Source organism: Tenrec ecaudatus, chromosome 16 (assembly GCF_050624435.1).
Source record: "Tenrec ecaudatus isolate mTenEca1 chromosome 16, mTenEca1.hap1, whole genome shotgun sequence".
Taxonomy (NCBI): Eukaryota; Metazoa; Chordata; class Mammalia; order Afrosoricida; family Tenrecidae; genus Tenrec; species Tenrec ecaudatus.
In genome coordinates this window covers 73749209-73776359 of record NC_134545.1, presented here as the reverse complement: position 1 = coordinate 73776359, position 27151 = coordinate 73749209, and the positions used below count along the sequence as shown (strand labels likewise).

At 39.2% G+C, this 27151-nt stretch overlaps 1 pseudogene; it reads right to left on the bottom strand.

The window, feature by feature from the left end:
• LOC142428627 (lipase member K-like) lies at positions 1-21639 on the bottom strand (annotated as a pseudogene).
• Between the last annotated feature and the right edge of the window lie 5512 nt (positions 21640-27151).

The following is a 27151-nucleotide window of genomic DNA, read 5'->3' as shown; positions in this document are numbered from 1 at the left end:
CTAAAGATGATTGTATGAAGGCAGTGTCTTGACATAGATGAGGTTAGAGATTTCTGGTAGGAGAGAGTTGATATCCACAGGGTCAGCCATGTTATCCTTTAGACCATCCCACACTGCAGTCCTCACTTTCAGGTCCTTCACGCTGTACTGGGGAGGAATGGGCTAGAGGAAACAACAAGGGAAGAGAATATGAACACTTAATTCCTTACTAAAAGCAGGAGCAGATGATGAGAAAGACATGTTTGTTTAGACTGAGTGACCCCTTGCTGAAACACAGAGGAAAATACTATTTCTAGCTTAAAATCACATTTACTGAATTCACAACCTATTTCCACTTAGAAGGTGAACAGAGACGGCAACAAAATGTCAAATAATTTTAGAATAAATATTTAATGGAAAATTTTCCCTTAAGAAGTAGAACTCACCGCTTACAGTGTTTCATGTTCTCCACAGGATTTCCAAAGTCATAAGCTCGAAGTATATTCCTAACTTCTTTAAGTGCCTTCAATTAAAGTGAAGTTAATTAAAACCAAAAGCACAGATTTTTTTAAAAAGTTTCTAACTTGCTTTAGGTTGACATACCAAAAAAATCACTCTATATATTCCAAATTAGGAAATTCAAACTTATAACTCCAAAGAAGGAATAAAATAATTTGGAAGAATAAAATATTTTCTTCTCATTTTATTCTTACTGATTTTCCAAATTAAAGAAATAATTCTACTAGAGCTCTCTTTTTTATTTTATCATTTTTAAAACCGAAACCAAAAATATGCCACTGAGTGGCACAGTAGTTAAGTGCTCAGCTGCTAACCAAAAGGTTAACAATTAGAACCTAGTAGGTGTTTAGTGGGAGAAAGATGTGGCAGTCTGTTTCCATAAAGATAAAACCTTGGAAATTTTATGGGACAGTTCTGTATGTTCTGTATGGTAGAATCAAATTGATGGCAATGAGTACAATTTTATCTAGTAAGATTATTTTTGATCTCTAGGATCTTAGTTAAACCAATTCACTGTTCAGGTGTCAGTTTGGTTGAAACACATCTGAGAATGAATGAAGTTTTTTCAGAAGCCCACCTTGCTTCTCTGGTGCTGATCTTGTGTAAATTAGCTTAAGATGTAAATGCTACCCTGTACAAAATACTTAGGCTCATCAAACACTTTTGTAGATCCCTTGTATTATTTTGTGGCATCTCAGACTATACATTGTTTAAGCACAAGGTAATTAGGGCATATATTTATATGCTCATATTTATATTTGTCTTCATACATCACAATTCTCTTATAGGTGTTCTCTTTTAATCCTCATTATGAGTAAATGAGGTAGGTGCTGTCATTTTCTCCATTCATGGTGAGAAAAGAAAGGCAGGGACCTTTAATAAGATTTTCTTGGTCTCAGAACTAGTAAACTATGCAGGTAGTGAGTGTCACCACTAAGGTTACTGTAATCCAGGTAACTGATAGTGTCACCTGGTGCGATCATGGACCTCCTCCCCTCATAGTTAACAATGGAGAATTCTTAGTAATATTTACTATCAATTTTAATAATGTGATAATATGTAATAAATATGGTTGTAAATTCCTTCAATATATTTCATATGAATATTAACAATAAAATAAGATTCTACATGAAGTAGTGGGTTCTGCATTCGGCTCCTTACAGCAAGGTTTGAGGCTCAAATCCACCAGCCACTTCTTGGGATAAAGGTAAGGTTGTCTGCTCTTGTAAAAATGTATAGCCTCTGAAACTCAACAGGGTAATTCTACTTTATCTTTAGTGTTGCTGTTAGTCAACATCCACTCAATAGCAGTTGATAAACAATAAAATAATTTTGTAAATTCTTTATACATTGAATTACATTTTTAGTAACTGAGTGGAAGCCTTTTAAATTGTTTTCCTTCTTTTTATTTAAATATGACTTCTTTCTCAGAAGAGTTGTTGAGATGTGGTTTTTGTTTTTAGGTACCTTCAAATTGGTTCTGACACATAGTGACGCTGTGTACCACAGAACAAAACATTGCCTGATCCTGTTCCATGCTCAAGATGGTTACTTTGATTAATATTTTTGATCCCATAATTGAAACCACTGTTTCAATCATCTTGTTTTGAAGATCTTCCTCTTTTCCGTTGCCCCTGCACTTTACCAAGCATGCTGACTGTCCTTTTTTCAGAGACTGCTTTCTCCTGGTAACATGTCCACTGTCCGTCAGACAATATCTCACCATCCTTGCATCTAAGGAGCATACTGGCTTAACTTCTTCCAAGACAGATCTGCTTGTTCTTTGGCAGCCATGGTACTTTCAATATTCATTGCAAACACTATCATTCAATAGAATTTATTTTTTGTTTGACTTTCTATATTCAATGTCTAACTTAATGGGATTGAAAATACTGTGGATTGGATAAGGGGCACCTTAATCATCAAAGTAGCATCCTTGATTTTTCACAAGTCAAAGAGGTCTTGTTCAGTAGATTTACCCAATGCAATGTCGTTAAGAGTTCTTGACTGCTGCTTCCATGAGCATTCCTTAAGGATTCAAGCAAGATGAAAGCTTTGACAATCTTGATCTTTTCTCTGTTTATCATGATATTCCGTACAGTTCAGTTGTGAGGATTTTGGTCTTCTGTTCATTGAATTGTAATCAATACTGAAGGCTGTAATCCCTCGATAGTCATCAGCAAGGAAGTCTTCACGTGTTTCTCAATTTTAGAAAGCAAGGTTGTGGCATCTTCATATGGAAGGTTGATAATAAGCCTTTCCTGATGCACATTCTTCTTCACGTCAGCTGCCTTCTCTGCTTATTTGCTCAGTAATTGAGATAGGTTCACATATACTAATTAGCACAACATTGTGGAAAAATTTCCAGAAAATTAGACAAAATTACTAATTATACAGCCACTGGCAGAAGTGCCTACAAAGACAAAACCTGCTGATTGGGAGCATCATGGAAATTGAATAATAATGACAATTCTGATTGGAACCCATTAGAAGGTACAAAAGCAAAATTAGCACAAAGTTTTATAGACTTGTTCATAAGGGATGTATGTGATCCATGCTGACCAAACTGTTTTTGTTGTCATCACTAACTACAAGGATTCTTTTTATAGAAAACACTAAATTCGGAGTCTCCAGGAAGGTGGCCACCACATAGGTAGCTCACACCCGGAGCTCGGAGGAGATTCGTGAATGGGGAGAGTTGGGGTATCAAATCTGAATGTTCGGTTCCCAAAACCACTCAGAGAATCTCTCAGACCCAGAGGTGGACCCCCAGAGGACCCAAGTTTGGCAGAATTTTCGGCAGCTGTTGCATAGGAACCAAAGCCATTGGAGCTTGCTCACTGCATTCGCCCTTCTCCCTGCTCACTCTGTCCCACACTTTGGGCTCCAAGCGGTGCATCTGCACACCAGTCGCGGGCCCCCCCCCCCCCCGACTCACCTGCCTACCTGAGGGAAGTGCCCCTAGCAAGAAACAGATAGCCCAAACCTCAACCCATCCCCTAAATATGCTCCCCTGCACTGGGACCAATACTTTCTATCAGACCACAGTGTTCACAGCTGCAAATAGACCCACAGGGTACCTAACTGTGACTGCAACACAAACCATAGTCCAAGGCAAGGGGGAATCCCCAGCAGGACAGAGGTCAAACACAACCCCACAAGACAGTTGGGTAAAGGCAACCAGCTGAACCACCAATATCAACCTCCCAAAGAGGGAGCCCAAGACTGAGACACCGGGAAAATGGAACCAATTTCCAACAAATTGACCTAAAAACAGCAAGCTGCTTCCACAGTTTCAACAAGAGAAACAAAATTCAATGCCAGAAGACCACCTGGACCTAACAGCAGTTATAGAAATGTCAGAGGGTGACCTCTCACAGAAAGGAATCTTCCTAATGCTGCTTGAAGCCATACAGGACATGAGGGAAGAATTACCGAAAAAGGATGAAATGATAGAGGAAATAAAAGCCCTGCACCAAAGGGAAATACAGGAGTTAAAGGGTGAGATAACAAAACTAATAGCAATCTCACGGACTTCACCCAGAGAATGGAGGAAGCAGAGACCCTAACCAGTGACCTAGAGGATTCGCAAGCAGAAATTAATAAACATGAGCAAAAATCTAACAAGTCCATGAGAGAAGCTGAAGAAAACCTGAGAGCTATGTCTGATGCTATGAGAAGGAACAACATCAGAATTATCGGTCTGCTGGAGGAATGCACATCAAGGAAACCAGCATCCAAAATAGTGAAGGAATGCTTGGAAGAAAACGTCCCTAACTTAATGAATGAACACCAGGCAACTATCCAGGATGCTTAAAGAACTCCAGCTAAAGTGAATCCCCAGAAGAAGTTACCAAGACATGTAGTTTTTAAACTATCCAACTTTGAGGAACAGGAGAAAATTATGAGAGAAGTTAGAGGAAAATGGGCAACCACATATTAAGACAAGCAGGTAAGAATATGCTCAGACCTGTCATCAGACACTATGAAGAAAAGGAGACAATGAATCAGCATATTCAGAAAATTGCTGGAAAATAATGCAAACCGAAGAATATTCTATCCAGCCAAATTATCTATCAAAATTGATGGAGAAGTGAGAGTCTTCCCGGACAAGGAAAGCCTCAAAGAATATGCTAAAAGGAACCCAGAACTACAAAAGATCCTCACTGACCCAGTATGGGCAGAAGAACAACACTCACCAAGCACATACAAGAGACTGCAACACAGAACAACTCCACCCAAAATAGAACTGGCTCAACGATGGAATGAAGACAAGAATGAACCACAAACGCACATATGCACAACCCACAGAATCGAAAGGGAGGTAGGAAAACACCCAACACAAGAGAGATAAAATGACATCACAGGGTCCACAGATAGATGTAATAACCCTGAATATTAATGGTTTGAACTCCGGCCTTAAGAGACAGAGGCTAATCGACTTGTTTGGAAAATACAAACCCTCTATCAGCTGCCTACAGGAGACACATCTCAACATTACAGAAAAAACAGGCTGAGTATCAAGAGATAGAGACAACACCAGGCAAACACTAATTCAAAAAAGCAGGGGTTGCAATCCTATATTGATCTCAAAGTGCAAACCATAAAATAAGATAAGGATGGACACTATATAATGCTCAAGGGAGCATTACATAAAGAACCAATAACCATTCTAAACATTTACTCGCCAAACAAGCATCCAGCAGAATATGTCAAGCAAACACTGCAAAGGATGAAAAAAGAAATCACAGCCTCAACAATTATAGTAGGTGACTTCAATACAACGCTCTCTGAGAAAGATAGATCATTCAGAAAGAAACTCAACAAGGAGACTAAAGATCTAAACACTACAATTAGACAACTTGACCTGATAGATATGTACAGAGTTCACCACCCAAACAAAAGAGGAATTCACATTCTATTCAAGTGCACATGGTACATTTACAAAAACAGATCACATGCTAGGGCATAAGTCAAATCTACATAAATTCAAGCACATGGATATCATACAGACCTCTCTCTCTGACCACTGTGCCATAAGATTGGAAATAAAGAAAAGGAAGATAAAGAAATCAAGGGAAAGTATTGGAGAATGAATAACTCTCTATTGCAAAAGGAGAGCATACTGGCTCAGATCAGAGATGAAATTAGGAAATTTCTAGAAACCAACAAGAATGAAGACATGGTATACCAAAACGTATGGGACACAGCAAAGGCAGTCATCAGAGGAAGTCTCATAGCATTACATGCACACATAAAGAAGGCGGACAGACTTATGATTGATACACTGGCGCAAAATTTACAGCCACTAGAGCAAAGTCAGCAAGAAAATCCAACTAACAGAAAAAGAAAAGAAATAATAAGAATTAGATATGCGATTCAGGAGAGAGAAAACTATGGACAAATCAATGCTGCTAAAAGTTGGTTTTTCAAACAGATATGTAGAATCAGCAAAGCTCTTCTGAATTTGACCAAAGAAAGGAAGGAACACATTTCAATAGCAAGGATAAGGGATGAAAGAGGGAATATTACAAGGGACCAAAGTGAAATCAAAAGAATAGTTGCACAGTATGAAGGACTGTACCAAAGAATTCAAAAACTTGGAAGACATGGATGTATTCTTGGAAAAACAATCCCTCCCTAGATTATCTTCAATGGCCATCAAGAACCTCAACAGACCTATATAAATTGAAGAAATAGACAAGGCTATCAAAGAATTACCAACCAAGAAGACACCGGGACCAGACGGATTCACTGGTGAATTCTATAAAGCATTCAGGGATGAACTGACACCAATCCTACACAAACTCTTTCAAACCATAGAAAAAGATGGAAAACTCCCAAATTCCTTCTGTGAAGCTAGTATAATTCTGACACCTAAACCGGGCAATTTCCTAATGAATATTGATGCAAAAATCCTTAACAAAATATTAGCCAAGAGAATACAAAAATATATAAAACAAATAATTCACCATGACCAAGTGGGATTTATACCAGAGGTGCTGGGATGGTTCAACATACAAAAGACCATTAGTATTATTCGTCACATTGAAACGAAGAAATATAAGAATGACATGATAATATCAATAGATTCAGAAAAAGCATTTGACAACATCCAACACCGATTCATGTTTAAGACACTCATGAAGATAGGAATGGAAGGAAAATTCCTCAATATAATACAAGTGATATATGAAAAACCAACAGCCAATGTGATAGTCAACGGAGAAAAGATGAGATCAATTCTTCTGAAAAAGGGGACTAGACAAGGATGACCCTTTCCCCACTCTTATTCAAAATCGTGCTAGAGGTCCTAGCTAACAATATAAGGCAAAGAAAGGACATCAAAGGTATTCGTTTGGGGAAGGAAGAAGTGAAACTATCGTTATTCGTAGATGATATGATTTTACATATGGAAAATCCTAAAAGTTCCACAAGAGGAGTACTGGAAGCAATAGAGGAATATGGCAGAGTAGCAGGATACAAGATCAACAAACAGAAGTCTATTGCACTACTATATACATCGGACAAGGACAGAAGAGGGATCTAAAAGGGTGTATACTTCACAATAGCCAAACACAAATTGAAATATCTAGGGATATACCTGACTCAAAAACAAAAGATCTGTATGAGGAAAACTACAAAACACTATTAAAAGAAATCATGGATGACCTCAACAAATGGAAGGAGATCCCATGCTCATGGATTGTCAGACAATATTAAAAAGATGGCAATTCTACCCAAGGAACTATATAAGTTCAATGCTATCCCCATCCAAATTCCAGCAACTTTCTTCAAGGAGTATGAAAAACAGATTACCAACTTTATATGGAGAGGGAAGAAACCGAGAATTAGCAGAGAACTCCTCAAGAAGAAGGACCAAGTCGGAGGGCTTGCTTTACCCGACTTTAGCGTCTACTACATAGCTACAGTGGTCAAAGCAGTGTGGTACTGGTATAACGATAGATATTCAGGCCAATGGAAAAGGATTGAAATTCCAGAAATAAAATCATCAGCATACAGACAACTGATCTCTGATAAGGGGCCCAAAAATATCAAATGGGAAGTGGATGCCCTCTTCAATTCATGGTGCTGGAAAAAATGGATGCATAGCTGCAGAAAAATGAAGCAAGACCTTTACCTCACTCCATGCACAAGAATAAACTCAAGGTGGATCACAGACCTTGTGGTAAAACTCCAAACTATTAGGGCCATCAATGAGGGAATTGGGACAAACCTGAGACCCTTGGCACAGGGATTACATAGGCTATCAGAAACTGGGAAGGACACCAACACAGAGGAGGCACACATTGACCAATGGGACATACTAAAAATAAAACACTTATGTACATCGAAAGAATTCACCAAGAGAGTAATAAGAGAGACTACAGAATGAGAAAGCATCTTTAGCAATGACACATCAAACAAAGGCCTTATTACTAATATCTACAAGATACTGCTAAACTACAACAAGAAAAAAACCAATTGTCCACTCAGGAGGTGGACAAAGGACCTGAGCAGGAATTTCTCAAGGGCAGAAATTCTAATGGCCAATAAATATATGAGAAAATGTTCCAGATCTCTAGCCATAAGAGAAATGCAAATTAAAACAACTGTGAGACACCACTAAACACCCTTAAAGATAGCCCAATTCAAGACATCAGAAAGTGTTGGAAGGGATGCGGAGAGATAGGAACTCTTGTCCACTGCTGGTGGACCTGTAGGTATGTACAATCATTATGGAAAATGATTTGGCGATATCTAAAACAGTTGGAAATTGAGCTACCTTATGGTCCAGCAAACCCCCTACTGGGCATCTACTCACGGCCAGACATCTGTGCCCCAGTGTTCATCGTGGCACAGTTCATAATTGCAAGGAGTTGGAAACAGCCCAGATTCCCATCAACAGATGAATCGATTAAAAAACTGATATATACACACAATGGAGTATTATGCATCCCTAAGAATCAATAATAAACACATGAAACACATTGCCACAAGGGAAAAACTGGAGGAAATTATGCTAAGTGAAGTAAGCCAAGGAAGAACAAGTACTATATGAGTCTGCTGAGGCAAACTAAAAAAAAAAAAAATTCAAAAGGGGCATAGGGAAGAAGATGCTGTATACATACGTCCCTGGGGTGAGGCCCAGGTAATATGGCAGGCACCAGACTGAACTCAGGTATACCTATGGGATATGTATGGTAGCCCATTAAAAGAGAGGGTGGAAAAAGGTATGGGTAGCTGGGAGAACAGGGCACTAACCCACACACGGGGAGGGTGTTGATTGTGTTTCCACAGGGAGAGACAAGACTTCAACCCGGAACTCTAAGACAAGAACACAACACAGGATGATGTTCCTGATTGGAGCAGCCAGTCCACAGAGAGGACAACATGGCTGCCCCACTATGAGACATGATGCCCCTCACTGACCCATGGTGCTACAGGGGACAGCACCGGAGACACAGTGTGGGAATTGCACCTGACGTGATGGCACCATACCAAGGCGAAGCACTGGGGGAGTGCAGCGGAACAGCAGGGGAATGGGGAGGCGGGGTCCCCAAGGAATGCTGAAAGTGGACTTTGGGGCCAGGGCGTGGTGCCCCAACAGACTGCACTGGGAAACACTCCTAAGGGCCAATGAATGATCCTTGAACTGACTACAAGCTTTTATTTTTTTTGTTGTTCTTTGTCAGTGGTTTGTTGTTGTTTTGTTGTATACTGTTGCTTTGTTTTCCTCTATCTTGTTTTTGTGCATGTTATTATTTCCACAGGTCTGTCTAAATAAGATAGGCTGGATGAACATTCTGGAGGAAAAACAACTGGACCGACAGTACCGGAGGGACTTGGGATAGAGCGAGGTGGGGGATAAGGAAGTGGTGGTAACAAACCCAGGGACAAGGGAACAACATGCGATCCAAACTGGTGGCGAGGGAGGAGTTGCAGGCCTGGTAGGGCATGATCAAGGGTAAGGTAACGTAACGAAGAGGTATAGCTGTAACCCAGGTGGGGACGGAGCATGCTAGTGGGGCACGAGGAGGGTCAAGGGAAATGGAGGAAAGAGCTGGGAGGCGAAGGGCATTTATAGAGGTCTAGACAAATACATGTACATGCAATATATATGAGGATGGGGAAATAGATATATGTGTCTATATTTATAAGTTTAGTATTAAGGTGGTGGAAGGACCTTGGGCCTCTACTCAAGCACTCCCTCAATGCATGAATACTTTCTTTATTAAATTGGCACTCTATGGTGCTCACCCTCCCAACACAACCTGAAGCCAAAGCGGGTGAACAAGCAAATGTGGTGAAGAAAGCTGATGGTGCCCGGCTATCAAAAGTGACAGCGTCTAGGGTCTTAAAAGCTTGAAGATAAACAAGCGGCCATCTAGCTCAGAAGCAAAAAAGTCCACAGGGAAGAACACACCAGCCTGTGTGATCATGTGGTTCCGAAGGGATCCATTATGAGGCATCAAAGAACAAAAAATCATATCATTGGGTGCACCCCTCCATGCTACAATCACTGAGGACAAAAGGGTGCATAAGCAAATGTGGCGCAGAATGCTGATGGTGCCCAGATATCAAAAGAGATAGGGTCTGGGGTCTTAAAGGCTTGAAGGTGAACAAGCTCAGAAGCAACAAAGCCCACATGGAAGAAGCACACCAACCTGTGTGATCATGTGGTTCCGAAGGGATCAGATATGAGGCATCATCATCATAAAAAAAAATCTTACCATAGTGAATGAAGGGGGAAGTTCAGAGTGGAGAACCAAAGCCCATTTGTTGGCCAATGGAGATCCCCTCCCAGAGGGGTCTAGAGGATGAGATGAGTCAGTCAGGGTGCGACGTTGCACCGATGAAGAATAGAACTTTCTTCCAGTTCCTAGATGTTTCCTCCCTCCCACCCCCACACCCACCCCTCACTACCATGATCCGAATTCTACCTTGCAAGTCTGGATAGAGCAGAGGTTGTACACTGGTGCAGATAGGAGCTGGAGGCACATGGAATCCAGGGTGGATGATACCTTCAGGACCAGGGGTGTGAGGGGTGATGCTGGGAGTGTGGAGGATGAGTGATTTGGTAGGGGGGAACCTATTACAGATATCTACATGTGACCTCCTCCCTGGGGGATGAACAACAGATGAGGGGGTGATGGGAGATGCCGGATAGACAAGATATGACAAAATAATAATCTACAAATTATCAAGGGCTCATGAGGGAGGGGGGAGCGGGGAGGGAGGGGGAAAAGGAGGACTTGACACAAAGGATTTAATTGGAGAGCAAATGCATTGAAAATGATTAGGGCAAAGAATATACAGATGTGCTTTATACAATTGATATATGTATATGTATGGATTGTGATAAGAGTTGTATGAGTCCCTAATAAAATGTTTTTAAAAAAGAATGTAAGACTTAATAAAATGTATTTATTTTTATTTGTTAAAAAAAAAAAAGAATGCAACACACTGACATGAAGCAAGGAACCGATAGAGAGGCCTGAGGGGCTGGCCCCATTACCAACTAAGTGTACAGCACCACCTTCCCCCCAAGAAGAATTCACTTCAGAGGACAGCACTGACGCTACAACTTAAGAAGAGAGGAAGAGGGACTGGTCTGTTCAGAGCACACAGGAGTCAACGAGGGGGTATAGGCGGGGGGGGGGGGGGAAGAGAAATGAGTGATGCACATCCTGGCCCACCAAGCCCTGAGGACAATGTTCTTGCTCAGAAAAGCAATGCACAGAGATGACCATGGGGCTGGCCCCACAATGGGATACAGTGTTCCTCATTGACCCATAGCACCATTGGGGACAACACTAGAGACACATAGCAGGAATTGTGCCCACCATGAGCTCACCACGCCGAAGCCAGCCTCTGGCGGCATGCAAGAGAGCAGCAGGGGATGCAGAGCAATGAAGTCCCCAGGGATAGAGGCAGTGCTAGGGCATGGCACCCCATCAGAATTGACTGAAAAGCACCCATGAAGGAAAACAAATGGACCCTGAACTATTCATACGTCTATGTGTGTATGTTTATCTGTGTGTTGTTGTTGTAGGTATTGTTTTACTTTCTGTTGTTGCTTCATGGTACTCTCTTGTGATAGTCCATAGCATGTCTACCTGGAAGGGATAGGTGGAATAAACAAGCCAGAAGAGAGAACAACGGGATGACAGTTCCGGAGGGACATGGGGGTAGGGGAGGTGGGGAAAAGGAAGAGGGTATTAGCAAGCCCAGGGATAACGGAATAACAAGGGATCCAAAATTAGTGTCAAGGAGGGGTGGGAGATCTGGCAGGGCTGGATCAAGGGCAATGTAACCAAGAGGAATTCCTAAAACCCAAATAAAGGCAGAACATGATAGTGGGACAAGAAGAAAGTACAAAGAAACAGAGGAAATAACTATGAGGCAAAGGGTAATCATAGAGATTTAAATGTAGGCATACAAAGAAGTAAATATATTTATATACGATGAGGGAGAAATAGATCTATGTACATATATTTATAGCTTTAGTATTAAGGAAACAGATGGACAGTGGGGCCCTGCTCAAATACTCCCTCAACACAAGAACACTTTGTTCTAACAATTCGGCAGTCTGAGATGCTCACCTGCCTGGCACGATCGCTGAAGACAATGGGTGCACAAGCAAATGTGGTGAAGAAAGCTGATAGTGTCCAGTTACTGAAAATATAGCACCTGAAGTCTTAAAGACCTGAAGATAAACAAGCAGCCATCTAGCTGAGAGACAACAAAACCTACATGGAAGAAGCACACTGATATGTCCGGACTCGATTGCTGAGGACAAAGTGGGTGCATAAGCAAAAGTTATGAAGAAAGCTGATGGTGCCCAGCTATCAAATGATATAGCATCAGGGGTCTTAAAGGCTTGAAGATAATCAGGCAGTCATCTAGCTAAGAAACAACGAAGCTCACATGGAAGAAGCACAACAGCCTACCCCGACACAAATGCTGACTACAAAGTGAGTGCACAGGCAAATGCGTTGAAGAAAGCTGATGGTGCCTAGTTATCAAACTATATAGAATCTGGGGTCCCATAGGCTGGAAGATAAGCAAGAGGCCATCTAGCTGAGAAACAACAAAGCCCACATGGAAAATGCACACCAGCCTGTGAGATGACAAGGCGTCGAAGGGATCAGGTATCAGGCTTCAAAGACCAAAAAAAAAAAAAAAATCATAGCATTGTGAATGAGGGGGAAGTGCAGAGTGGGGACCCAGGGTCCATCTGGGGGAAATTGGACATCCCCTTGCATAAGGGCTGTGGGGAGGTGACAAGCCAGCCAGAGTGTAGTGTAGCAATGATGAAACATACAATTTCCCTCTAGTTCTTAAATGTTTGCTCCCACTCTCCACTATCATATGATCCCAATTCTACCTTACATAACCGGCTGGACTGGAAGGTGTACACTGACACAGATAGGAGCTGTAAATTCAGGGAATTGAGGACAGACGAGCCCTTTAGGGTTAGTGGTGAGAGTGGCGATATCGAGAGGGTGGAGGGAGGGTGAGGGAGAAAGGGGGAACAGATGACAAGGTCTACATATAGCCTCCTCCCTGGTGGACGGACAACAGAGAACTGGGTGAAGGAGATGTCAGATGGTGTAAGATATGATAAAATAATAATTATTTATAAATTATCAAGGGTTCAGGGGAAGGGGGAGCGGGGAGGGAGGGGAAAATGAGGAGCTGATACCAAGGGCTCAAGTAGGAAGCAGGTGATTTGCGAGAGAGTATGGCAACATATGTACGGATCTGCTGGACACAAATGATGTATGTAAAGATTGTGAAAAGAGTTGTATGAGCCCCTAATAAAATGATTTTTTTAAAGAAAATACTAAATTTATCCTGAATCACTACATAAAACTTTTATGTACAGTCATTTTGGAATTACCCCTTCTGACAGCATCGCCTGGTGTGGCCGCCACACTCTGATGCCTCTGGAGCTAGTCTTGAATTGAAATATCTGGTTTGCAAGGAATGTTCTGTAATACCAATGTCAGTAGGTTGCTATGTAAGTGGGCAGGAAAACATTCCCGATGTTCACAGACCAATACAGCACATATGGAAAAAGATGAAAGGGATCATATCTATAGCTGGGTGTTGTTTTTTTTTTTTGCATTTTGGAGGTAAAATCTGTAAGTTATTAATCTATATCTACTTTATAATAATGCAAGAGAGCCAGACTCATATGGGATAGGTAGACCTCATATGGGATCTCTGTTGGCACAAAGCATTTATTTTTCCACCTTTTGAAATTTCTCATTGGCTACTTGATATTTCTTATTTTTCAGGAGTCTCTCTTGTAGTTACATAATCTGGTGTCAATTTGAGAATTAAGAATGAAGGGTTGGAGTTAAGCCTGTCAATAAGGGGACAGTGTAATGACCACATTTGGAGGCACAGAGGAGATAAATCACTCTCTGGAAGGAGGATGTGGGCTCACTCCTTGCAAGACACTGCAGCTGACAAGAACCCTGTAATGGAGGAACCATGTGGAGACCCCTGCCAGCGCTGAGATGCTTATAATGTCACTGGATCCACAAGATTGCCCACCCGCTGGCCTGTGATTTTCCTGCATTCGATATCATTGCATGTGTTTCATGAGTCTGAGGGGACTTTATAGATTAGTATCGGACATATGGGCAGATATCAAACTTAGGGACTTGATCTGGACTGGGCTGAGATGTTTTCACAATATTCAATTGCTCTTGTATATAAAGCTCTTTCCCACACACATATGTGTGTCTATTTGTTTTTCTTGTCTACCAGGACTAGCACAGTCCCCTACCCTGACATCAGGAGACAATATCATAAAGGAACTTCGACAGTTCTGCAACAAAACTAAAACTTGTTAAAGTTCTTGAAAGACCTTACCTGCAGAAAATGGAAAATATTCTGAAGGGAGGTTCCTGCTAGGTTTTGTGACAAATACACATCAAAACGACTCTGGGAAGACATATTACCAATCATTATTTCATCTCAAGGATTTGAAACCTAATGAACTAAACAATTGGAACATGGTTCTGATACCCATGTAAAGGATGATGATGTTACTTGAATTCCTGAATTTATGCTATAATAAAATATATTTTATTATATATTATATATATTAAGACAATTACATGAGTATAAGCAGCTAATACCTTCCATTATATTTCTCTACCTTATAAGTCATACATTAAAAAGTTCATCTTAAATGACTTTAGCTTTTATGTAATATACATGAATATAATATTATTTTTATGCTTAAGGTTTCATGATACATTAAACTTTTTGCAGTTTGTATTCTTGATAATGTGACCATTATTTCGATGAATGGTTGAACTCTTAGAATGAAAGTTCACAACTTGAATTCAATTTTCAGGCAATAATCTTACCTGTATGTGTTTTCTGGAAAAATTTGAATCAGTGCTTACCTTATTTAGGCTTTTTTCCTCAAATCCAAAAAGAGCAAAGTTGATCTTGCAACAGATGACATCCAGAATATCATTATTGCACAGCGTAGTCACAGAAATTCTGTTTAAAATGGTCTGTGGGAGGATTTCTTGGTGAGGAAATATAACCTATGAAATTCAAATTGAAAAAAAATTGTTTCACCCTGTACACACACACACTCCACTGAGGCAGCAAGGCATTCAGAATACCACTGTAGTAGTTCAAGATATAATATTATAATGCCGCAATCTAAAGTTGATACTAAGAAATTATATCCTTGGTATCAGAAATTAAAGCCCAACATACATTTTAGCAAAAGATAAACTTTTTATAATGTTCTTTATGATTTATATAGCTGAATATCCCTTTCTTAGTTGACCTCCTTCTCACCTCCCAAACAACAACGACAACAACAAGAGTCTATGAGTAAAATATTGCCAATGTAATGATACCATAAATATCAAAAGAAGATAGAAGGAATTCAGAGTTGCTGTACCGAAAAGAAATAGTTGACATTCAACCACTTCAAGAGGCTCCATGGGATCAAGGACTGGTGGTTTTGAAGGAAGACGTCTAAGCGACACTGAAAGCATTAGCATAAAGCAGGACTCCAGGAATTGATGGAATACCAGTTGAAATATTTCAACAAGCTAAGGAAGCACTGGAAGCATTCACTTGTCTGGGCCAAGAAATCTGTAATTCAGGTACCTGGTCAACTGATTGGAAGATACCCATATTTGCAAGCATTCCAAAGTAATGGGACCCAACAGGATGTAGAAATTATCTAACAATATCATCAACATCACATGTAAGTAAAGTTTTGCTGAAGATCATTCAACAATGCTTATAGCAGTACATCCATCGTCCAACCCCAAAAAATAAGCTCACTGCTGACTCACACCAACCTATAAAAGAGAATAGAACTGACCCTGTGGGTTTCTGAGACTGTAACTTGTTACAAAGGTAGAAACGTCTCATCTTTCTCCTAAGGTTTTGAGCTGCTTATCTTGCACTTAACAGCCAATGCATAGCCCACTTATGCCACCAGTGTTCCTATATCCAGAAATTCAAGCTGCCAGAAATTCAAGATTCAGAAGAGGATGTGAGTTTCATTGCTACCATGAATATCATTGCTAATACCTAATGAAACTAGGATGGAAGTAGAGAATACAAGAAAGATGTTTAATTGTGTTTCATTGACTATGCAAAAGCATCTGTTTGTGTGTATCATAACAAATTATGAATAGTGCTTAGAAGAATGGGAATTCCAGAATACTTCATTGTGCTTGTGTAAAGTTGTACATGGACCAGGAGACAGCCCTACTAGCAGGACAAAGAAATACTGAATGGTTTAAAATAGGGAAAATATGTGACAGATTGTATCCATTCACCATATTTATTCAACCTGTATGTTAAGCAGAGAAGTTGATAAACTAGACTATATGGAGAAGAACATTGTATCAGCACTGGAGTAAGGTTTATTAACAGCCTGTATTATGCAGTTCCATATTTGTATCCATTCCAAAGAAAGGTGACCCAACAAAATGCTACAATTATTAAATAATATCATCAACAATACATGCAAGTAAATTTTGCTGAAAACCATACACCTGTTGCAGCAATACATTGACAAGGAGTGCCTAGAGGTTCAGATCAGATTCAGAAGAGGGTGTGGAACAAGGGACATCATTGCTGAAGTTAGATAAACCTTGACTGAACAGAGAATACCAGAAAGATGTTTATTTGTGTTTCATTAACTGTGTGAAAGCTGTGTGGATCATAACAGCTATGGATAGTCTTGAAAAGTCTAGAACATTTCAGTTTGCTCATGTAGAATTTGTACATGAAGCAAGATGGAGTTGTGCAAACAGAACAAGGAAATAGAGCCTGGTTTAAAATCAGGGAAGGTGTGCATCAGGGTTTTATGTGCTCACCATATTTATTCAATCTGTATGCTGTGCAAATAATCAGAGAAGCAGGAGTGTGTAAAGAAGAATGGATTGGAGGAAAGTTCATTAACAGCCATCATATGCAGGTAACACAAGCTGCTTGCTGAAAGTGAGACGGTCTTGAATCACTTGCTGATAAAGATCAAGGACTGCAGCCTGTAGTATAGATTATAACTCAATATAAAGAAAACAAAAATCCTCACAATGAGAGTAATAGTTAACAACATGCTAAATGAGAAAAAATTAAAGTTGTCAGGAATGTTGTCTTGGAATCACAATCAATGATCAGCCAAGAGATTAAAGGAAGCATTGTATATGATAATCTACCAAATCTATGCAAGACCTCTTTAAAGTGGAAGAAAGAAAAGATTTTACTTTGAGGACTAAGGTGTGCCTGAAACAATTCATGGCATTTTCAATGGCTTTATATGCTTGTGAAAGTTGGATGTTGAATAAGGAAGACCAAAGAAAAATTGATGTATTTGAATTACAGTGCTCTCAAAGAATATTGAAAGTACCATGGACTGCCAAAAAAAAAAACACCCACACACATTTATTTTGGAAGAAATACAGCCAGAATGCTTCTTAGATCCAAGAGTGGCGAGATTTGTCTAAAGTATTTTGTTACCATTTCATAAGAATTCAGTCCCTGCAAAAGACATCATGTTTGATAAGGTAGCGTGCCAGTGAAGAAGAGGGAGGCCTTCAATAAGATGGGTTGACACAGTGACTGCAAGAGTGGGCTCAACATAAAATATATTGTGAGATTGGCCTCAAGCTGACAGTGTTCCATTCTGTTGTTTTGAGGGTCACTATGAGTAGAAACTGACTCAATGACACCTAACCACAAGAGTGAAAGCAAAGCAGTTACTTAGGAAGTATAAAAAGAGGGATGAGATTGTATGGAATCATTAGTTTTATAAGTAATTTTTTTCTGATACCTTTGTATTCTTATAGCACAGAAACATTTTAAAAAGAGTCACTGATCAGTTTGACCAAGCATTTTATTTATGTATAAAGAAATTGAAATGAAAAATATTTCAGTTACTGTTCAATGTCCAGCGTGCACACCTGGCACTGGCACCCTGGTCTCCTGATTCAGAGTAAGAGTGTTCTTTCTGTTCCATCTTCCTTCTTTGTCAACCTTTATAATGATTTTCTCTAATTGAGCGAACTGAAAAATGGTAAAAATAGAGCTAATATGTACTCTTACCAATTTCAATGAAATAAATATCATGCTTACCTTGTATACTATTGGAGAAAGTGTTAGGGCCAGATTTGTTAAACCTCTTAGGTGTCCCAGGTAGAAGACTGGCGCTAGTGCAAAAAACGTTTTGATCTTTTGAGCCAACCCAGGAATAGAAGAAAATGCTATAAATGCTGAAACAAAGAAAAATATATGTAAGAAGTATTCTCATGCACCTTCTCACATTAATGAAAAAATACATTCAGTTTAGTTACAATAAAGCTATATTTAGAGAGACCTATTAGAGAGACCTATAAAGATTATGATTAGGATATTTCTTTATATTTTGAGTATTTTTCTAAAAATATGATTTTGTTAATATGCCAATGGATCATTAACTGGATATATTCTAGTGTGTTCAGCCAGTCCCCCACAGATGAATGTCCATGTCTCATTACATTGTTTGCAATCACACACAATTCTGAGATCAAATTCTTAACCATACATATTTAAGCATTATCTTTTTCATTCACTGGAATTTAGTCATTTGTTTGAACTGTAAGGTCCACAAATATTTTGTCCCAGTTCCCACTCTACCTAATGTTCTCCATCATAAGAGCTAGCATTCTTATCTCTGCAAGAGAAACTCAAAGAATTCTAGAAATGGACAAGGGTTTCACAGTGATGAAGAGTTGTAGATGATCAGATATCAAAGAATCTAAACATACTAGTAAGTGCGCCCTGAGAATGCCCCACATAGTGTATCTGTTCTTGTCCAGTTTTCTTTAGAATGAAGTTTATTGATGCTGGAAGGTCATATTTGGCCATTTCATCAAAACTATAGAAATTGAAATCAAAGTTAGTCAAATGCACTTTGATTTATAAGTTTAGTCTTTTGACAAGTAGGTGAATGTTTCTCATTCCAACACTATAAAAATAACATCTATAGTACATTCATCCCTTGTGAACTTGAAGTTCTGCTTTGACATAACACAGAATTAAATTCATTTTCATGTTTATAAAAATTTGACAACCTTCAAAACAAGGTATTTTACTCAATCTTTACAAAAATAGTGATAATTTTAAATAATCAATGTGACTTAATTATACATATTAAAATGTTGAACTGGTCTATGTTCTGCTTTATATATTATCAACAACAATAATAAACCAAATTGAAAAGGAGTAGATAAAAATGGAATTAAAAAAATAAAGCCTTTGTTGTACATATAACACAATACATGCAGAAAAACATCTTTCCAAGTATTTTACCTGAAGGCCCAGAATTCTTTGGAATATGGAGACAAGTTTAAGTGCTTTCGCGAAAAGGTGTTTCCTCTTCTGTTTCCCAACCACACATCATAACCAACATCTGCCAGAATGAATGCCAGGCTGTTACTGGGGAGATTAGAAATCTAGTTATAGGCAGATGTAAGTAAACAATGCTGTAAAAACACAACATGCCTTAGAGCTGAAATGTGAACAGAAGGCAATGTTAATAACAGTACCCAGGCAACATCTCTTCTAGAATACTTCTGACCCAATTTTCTTGTTTCATTGTAAGGATAATAGGTGTACAAGAGAGTTTATTGCTTACCACACATGTAACATAATAAGTAACGAAATATGGGTGAAATGATAGTTTTTATGTAATATACACATTTTTAAAAGTATTTTAATGACCAAGTCTACAAGAAGGTATTAATGCTTGAGAAACACACACTCAGGATTCATCCTGCATAAAATCAAGCTGAACAAAAAACTTAAAGGTCTATAAAACAATTATATACTCAAGACAAAAAATTCTTGGGAAAATTTGTAGAATTTTTCTTTTTAATTTCACAAACAATACTGCAACAATTTTCAAACGCTCTATACACAGTCAAAATATTGAATGATTGGCAAAATATTAAATGATGCAGGAAGCATCCAAAGAAGATGAGTAGAACACACAGACACTGCACCAAAATGAGCTAGTTCACCATTTCAGGAGTAGCGTTTGAACAAAAACCAATGATGATAAAGAAAGAATTCAAACCTGCACTGAATGCATTAGCCAAAAATAAGGTTCCGAGAATTGATAGAATATTATTTGAAATGTTTCAACAAGTTGATGAAGCACTGGAAGCACTCACTCAACTCTGCCAGTAAATCTGAAAGATAGCTACTTGACCAACTGACTGGGAAAGATTCCGATTTCTGCCTATTTTTTTAAAAAAGTGACTCAAAAGAATGCTCAAACTACACAATAATATCACTGAGATCGCATGCAAGTAAAAGTTTCCTGAGGACAATCCAACAACAGTTGCACCAGTACATTGACAAGGAGCTGCCAGAGGTTCAGGCTAGATTCAGAAGAGGATGTGGAACAAGGATTATCATTGCTGATGTCAGACTGCTCTTGCTTGACTCAAAGCAGAGAACACCAGAAATTTGTTTAGTTGTGTTTTATTGACTATGTAAAAACATTTGACTGTACAGACTATAATAAATTATGGGTACCTTTGAGACGAATGGGAATTCCAGAACACTTCATTGTGCTCCTACAGAACTTGTACACGAATCAAGAGGCATTTGTATAAACAAAACAAGGGAATATTGCATGCTTTAAAATCAAGAAAAGTGTTCATCAAGGTTGTATCCTCTCACCATATTTGTTCGATATGTATGTTGAGCAAATAATCAGGGAAGATGGATTATATGAAGAATTTGGCATCAAGATTCGAAGAAAGCTTATTAACAACCTGTAATGTGCAAATGACACAACCTTACTTGCTGAAAGTAAGAAGGTCTTGAAACACTTGCTAATGAAGCTCAAGGACTGCAGACTTCAGTATGGACCTTAACTCAATGTAAAGAAGATCAAAATCGTCACAACTGAACCAATGGGGAACCACCTTGAAACTCACACACATATCAGCATACACACATATGTAGTGTGGATCTTTTCCCAGAATGGGGCTTTTCATCTCCTGATGGCTCAGTTTGAGCTAATGCCAGAACCCATTATACACTGCATTTTGAAGAAGACAAATATTTCCCATTATGAAGAATTTCTAGGAGCCTTACTGACTTAGAGGTTATGTGTTGGACTGTGAACTTCAGGGCTTGCAGTTCAATATTACCAGCACATCTACAGGAGAAAGACATGGTTTTCAACACCTGTAAAGAGTTACAGTCTTGGCAATTCATGGGGCAAGTCTACCCTGTTCTGTATGGGTCAGTATTAACTTGATGGCAGTGAGTGAGTAGCACTTCTAGTCACACTTACCTGAATTACTAGAGTTTATTTTGCCATGAGGAATCCTGTAGGTTCCCAAGATAAAACCATCTTCAGTTTCAACTTTTATTCTTCATATGGGTAACCCCAGTACGAAATTATGTGACTCTTAAGTGGAATAAAGAGAAAGCATTGAAGTTTTCATTTTAAAAACAATATCAAACACATTATTTTAGTATTTCACTAAAGTAACTTTTACACTTCAGTAATTATGGCTTTGTTTCTCCGCAACAGTAATTCCGTACGTTTTGTAGGGGATAACTTACAATATTCATCCAGGACTCAGGACTGACAGGTTTAACATGTTCACTGGAATCATATGCCATTCCATATGCATGGTTCAAACATATCAGAATAAACAGTGACCACATTTCTATTTCTCCTGTAAAGTAGAAATTGTTAGAAATTATGTTTTCTCCCTACAGCTAGAGAAGTAAACCAAAGAAATATAAAAATCTAAAAATGAAAAGCAAATATGGCATGTGGTTAAGTTTTGAAGTCAAATGCTCAATTCAAACTTTAGCCTGTCATTGTCTTGCTGCATTTCAACTTTCTATTATCTCTGTTGTTGTTTTTACCACTGAAAAACAGCATGATAATAATAACTTTTAAAAATCATTTTATTGGGGGCTTGTACAACTCTTACCACAATCCATACATCCATCCATTATGTCAAGAACACTTGTTGCCATCATCGTTCTCAAAACATCTGCCTTCTGCCTGAACCCTTAATATCTGCTGCTCATTTTCTCGCTCCCTCCCCACTCCCTGCTAACCCACGAAACCCTCATCATTCATAAATTATTATTGTTTTGTCATATATTACACTGTCCGACGTCTCCCTCCGCCCCTTCTCTGCTGCCCCTCCCCCAGGGAGGAGGCCATACGCAGATTCTTGTAATCAGTTCCCCCTTTCTACCCAACATTCTCTCCACCCTCCAGGCATCGCCACTCTCACCACTGGTCCTGGAGGAGTCATCTGTCCTGGATTCCCTGTGTTTCCAGTTGCTTTCTGTGCCTATGTACATCCTCTGGTATAGCCAGATTTGTAAGGTGGAATTGGGATCATGATAGTGGCAGGGAGGAAGTATTTAAGAACTAGAGGAAAGTGATATGTTTCATCATTGCTACCCTGCACCCTGCCTGGTTCATCTCCTCCCCACAACCCTTCAGTAAGGGGTGTCTGGTTGGCTACCATTGGGCTTTAAGTCTCCACTCTGCACTCACCCACATTTTCAATGATATTATTTTTTGTTCATTTAAGCTTGATACCTGATCCCTTCAACAGCTAGTGGTCACACAGGCTGGTGTGTTTCTTCCATGTCGGCTTTGTTGCTTCTGAGTTTGATGGCCACTTGTTTATCTTAGTCCCCTTAAGACTCCAGATGCTATATCTTTTGATAGATGGGCACCATCAGCTTTCTTCACCACATATGCTTATGCACACGTTTGTCTTCATTGATCGTATCAGGGAGGTGGGCACCCATTTGATATGATTTTTAGCTCTTTGATATCAATATCTGATAACTGGTCCCTTTTGCACCTTGTGGTCAGACAAGCTAGTTTGCTTCTTCCATGTGGGCTTTGATGCTTCTCAGCTAGCCTTTAAGACTATAGACGCTATATCTTTTTTAGCCGGGCACCATTAGCTTTCTTCGCCACATTTGCTTTTGCACACATTTGTCTTCAGTGGTCGTATCAGGAAGGTGGACACCCACTGATATTATTTTTAGTTCTTTGATGTCTGATAACTGGTCCCTTCTACACCTTGTGGTCAGTCAAGCTAGTGTGCTTCTTCCATGCAGGCTTTGATGCTTCTCAGCTAGATGGTCTCCTGTTTATCTTCAAGCCTTTAAGACCCCAGACGCTATATCTTTTGATAGCTGGGCACTGTCAGCTTTCTTCACCACATTTGCTTATGCACACAATTTTCTTCAGAAATCGTGTCGGGAAGGTGTGTATCCTGGAATTCCAATTTAATAGAACAAGTGTTCTTGCATTGAGTAAGTGCATGAGTGGAGGCCCAATGACAATCTGTTGCCCCAGTACTAAACCTATAAATATATGCACATAGATCTGTTTCCCTACACTCATATAAATATATTTCCATATGTACATTTGTAAAGATAATAATAACTTTTTAAAAGATTTTTATAGTCTCAGAATACTTATACAGAAAATGACAGTGGACAGTTCCTGATATACTGTAGGACATACAATTAATATTTTTGTTCAAAAGGCAAAATTGTTTCCTCTAATCATCCATATTTGATTGTTAGAAAACAAATTCAAATTTTAAATTCAGTCACTCCTTTGTCAAGAAAACAAAGCAAGGAGCTCTTGAAACCTCTTTTCTAGTCCAATCAGTTGTAAATTATAACAAGTTAAAATATTTTACAGTTCCTCCTCAAGGAAACAAATAAACAAAACAAAATGAAAAAAACAACTGACTGCCATCGAGTTGATGCTGACTCATAGCGACCCTATAGGACATGGTAGAATGGCTCCGGTGGGTTTCCTAGACTGTAACGGTTCATGGGAATACAAAGCCTCTTCATTCTCCAGAGGATGGGCTGGTGTTTTTGAACTGCTGACCAGGAGCTTAGCAATCCAGCATGTAACCACTGTGCCTCTAGGGCTCCTCAAGAGAAATTAAAACGTATGTTCACAGAAAGCTCATAAACAAATGTTCATTGGGGCTTATATTTAGAATTACCAAACACATGACCCAATCTAAATATTCACCAGAAAGTGAATTTAAACAGCTGGTATATTCACACAGAAGAACATTAGTTAACACTAAGGAGGGATGAGTGTTTGATTTAAGCTACCGCATGGATGATTCCCAAATGAAATCTATCACAGCTACACACTAACATTATTTACTGTATGTTGAATCCTAGTATGTCTTAAGATCACTTGACTAGTATTTTCCAGACTTACGTCTGCCATTGTTTGTTTTGGGCCCTATTGCAGGTTATTTTGATTAAATGTCATCATTTTAATCATACAAGCTCTGCCAGAAATATTGAGAATGTATAGGATTTAATTTTGTTTAAAAACAATTCTAGAAAAGCAAACTAATATATAGTGAAAAAAGAGCTATGTGTGCATTTTTGTGGCAGGGAATGGGGGTGGGAAAGTGGTAGGAAGAAATGATAAGGAGAAGGTTGTCGTGGGTGCTGATGACTGTAATACACAGCATGGTTGAACCAAGATCACAGAATGAGCTGCGACCCACAAGGTCTGCAGCTTGAGTCCACCAGTAGCTTTACAGGCAAAAGATGGGGGTTTCTATTCCTGTCAACAGTCTCAGAAACCCCACAGAGGTAGTTCTACGTTGTCCTATAGGGTCGCTAGGAGTCAGAATAAACTCAATGATGAGTCTGGTCTTTGGATACCTCAACAACGATGATATAAATAATGGGAAAAATAAAATTCCTAGATTCAAAAGTGAAATAAAAGAGCTACTAGAGCTTGTTTGTGATTTAGGTTAGGATGAGGTTATAGATATAATTAAATTATTTTTAGGAAAATCAGTGGTTAACTAAATCTCTTGATCTGTTTAAGATCATCTTTTTTAAATAGGGAATTACCCCTGATTCCATCACACCAAGGCAAAACACTAAGGACATGCAACAGAACAGCAAGGGGAACAGAGCAATGAAGTCCCCAGGGAGGTTTTGGCCATTCATCAGTCTTGACCATAAAACACTCCTAAAGGCCATCAAACAGGCCTTGAACTAACTACAAGCTTTTCTATTTTGTTGTGTTTTGTTTTGTCATTGACTTTTTGTTGTTGTTGCTTTGTTTTCTTTTGTTCCTTAGTTTTGCTCTGTCTTGTTTTTGTGTGTGTTATTATCTCCCCAGGTCTGTCTGAGTAAGATAGGCTCGATGAACAATCTGGAGGAGAAAACAATGAAACCGACATTTCTGGTGGACATGGGAGAAGGGGTGGTAGGGGGTGGGGGTGGGGAAAGGAAGTGGTGTTAACTAACCCAGGGACAAGGAAACAACAAGTCATCCAAATCGGTTGTGAGGAGGGTGTATGAGGCCTGGTAGGAGATGATCAAGGGTAATGTAATTGAGAGGAATTACTGTAACGCAAATGATGCCTGAGCATGATAGTGGGACACGATGAGAGGAAAAGGAATAGAGGAAAGAACCAGGAGGCAAAGCACATTTATAGAGATCTAAATAAAGGTATGTGCATATGTAAATATATTTATAGATGAGGATGGGGCAATAGATTTATGTGCATATATTTATAGGTTTAGTATTGAGGTAGCAGATGAACATTGGACCCCACCTCAAGTACTCCCCCAATGCAAGAATACTTTATTCAATTAAACTGGCATTCCATGACACAATCACTGAAGACAAAGTAGGAGCACAAGCAAATGTGGTGAAGAAAGCTAATGGTGCCCGGCTATCAAAAAATATAGCGTCTAGGGTCTTAAAGGCTTGAAGGTAAAGAAGCAGTCATCTAACTCAGAAGCAGCAAAGCCCACATGGAACAAGCACACCAGCCTGTGTGATCACGAGGTGCTAACGGGATGAGATCAAAGAACATCAAAGAACAAAAAATCCTATCATTGTGAATGAAGGGGAGTGCAGAGTGTAGACTCAAAGGCCATCTGTAGGCAACTGGATATCCCCTTACAGAAGGGTCACTGGGAGGAGACCAGCCAGTCAGGGTGCAGTGTAGCAACGATGAAACATACAACTTTCCTAAGTTCCTAAATGTTTTCTACCCACCCATTATCATGATCCCAATTCTACCTTTCAAATCTGGCTAGCCTAGAGGATGTACACAGGTACAGATAGGAACTGGAAACACAATTAATCCAGGATGGATGATCCTTTCGGGACCAGTGGGGAGAATGGCTATACTGGGAGGGTGGAAGGAGGGCAGGGGAGAGAAGGGGAACCGATTATAAGAATCTACATATAACCACCTCCCTGGGGGACGGACAACAGAAAAGTGGGTAAAGTGAGACGTCACACAGTGTCAGATATGACAAAATAATAATTTATAAATTGTCAAGGCTTCATGAGGAAGTGGGGAGAGGGGATCGAGGGGGAAAATGAGGAGCTGATGCCAAAGGTTGACGTGGAGAGCAAATGTTTTGAAAATGAAGAGGGTAATGAATGTACAAATGTGCTTTATACAATTAATATATGCATGGATTCTGATAAGAGTTGTAGTAGCCCCAATAAAATGATAAAAAGGAGATTGCAATTTATTATTATTAGATAAACAGTAGAATAGATGCACATAAAACAAATTTTATAACAGAAGTCATTGCAAAAGAAAATAGAAAGAAATATATGGGGAAAATAATATGAGAATAGCATTCTAATTATTAAAAATAGTGTTTCATTTTAATCAGATTAAACCCTTATTTCAGATTTCAGAGACATAAGGCCATATACTTGTTATACATAACTTAGAAGACACGAGGATATAATCTTAAACCAGTGTGACCCAAAAAAGCTACAAATAAATTTTCATTGGGGGAGTATTGAAATAAGGCTAAGCTTGTCTTCAGAAACACTGTAATTTAAAGTAAATTAAAAATTTTTAAGAAAAAAAGGAGCTCTCTTGGCAGAGTTGTTACACACTTGGCAGCTACCTACAAGATCACTGGTTTGAACCCTTCACCCTCTTAAAGGGAGAGAGTTGTAGCAGTCTGCTTCCTTACAGGTTTGCAGCCCTGAGTACCTATTGGGAGTTCTCCTCTGTCCTACAGGGTTGTGGTGAGTACAACTTCATAGGATGGTAAG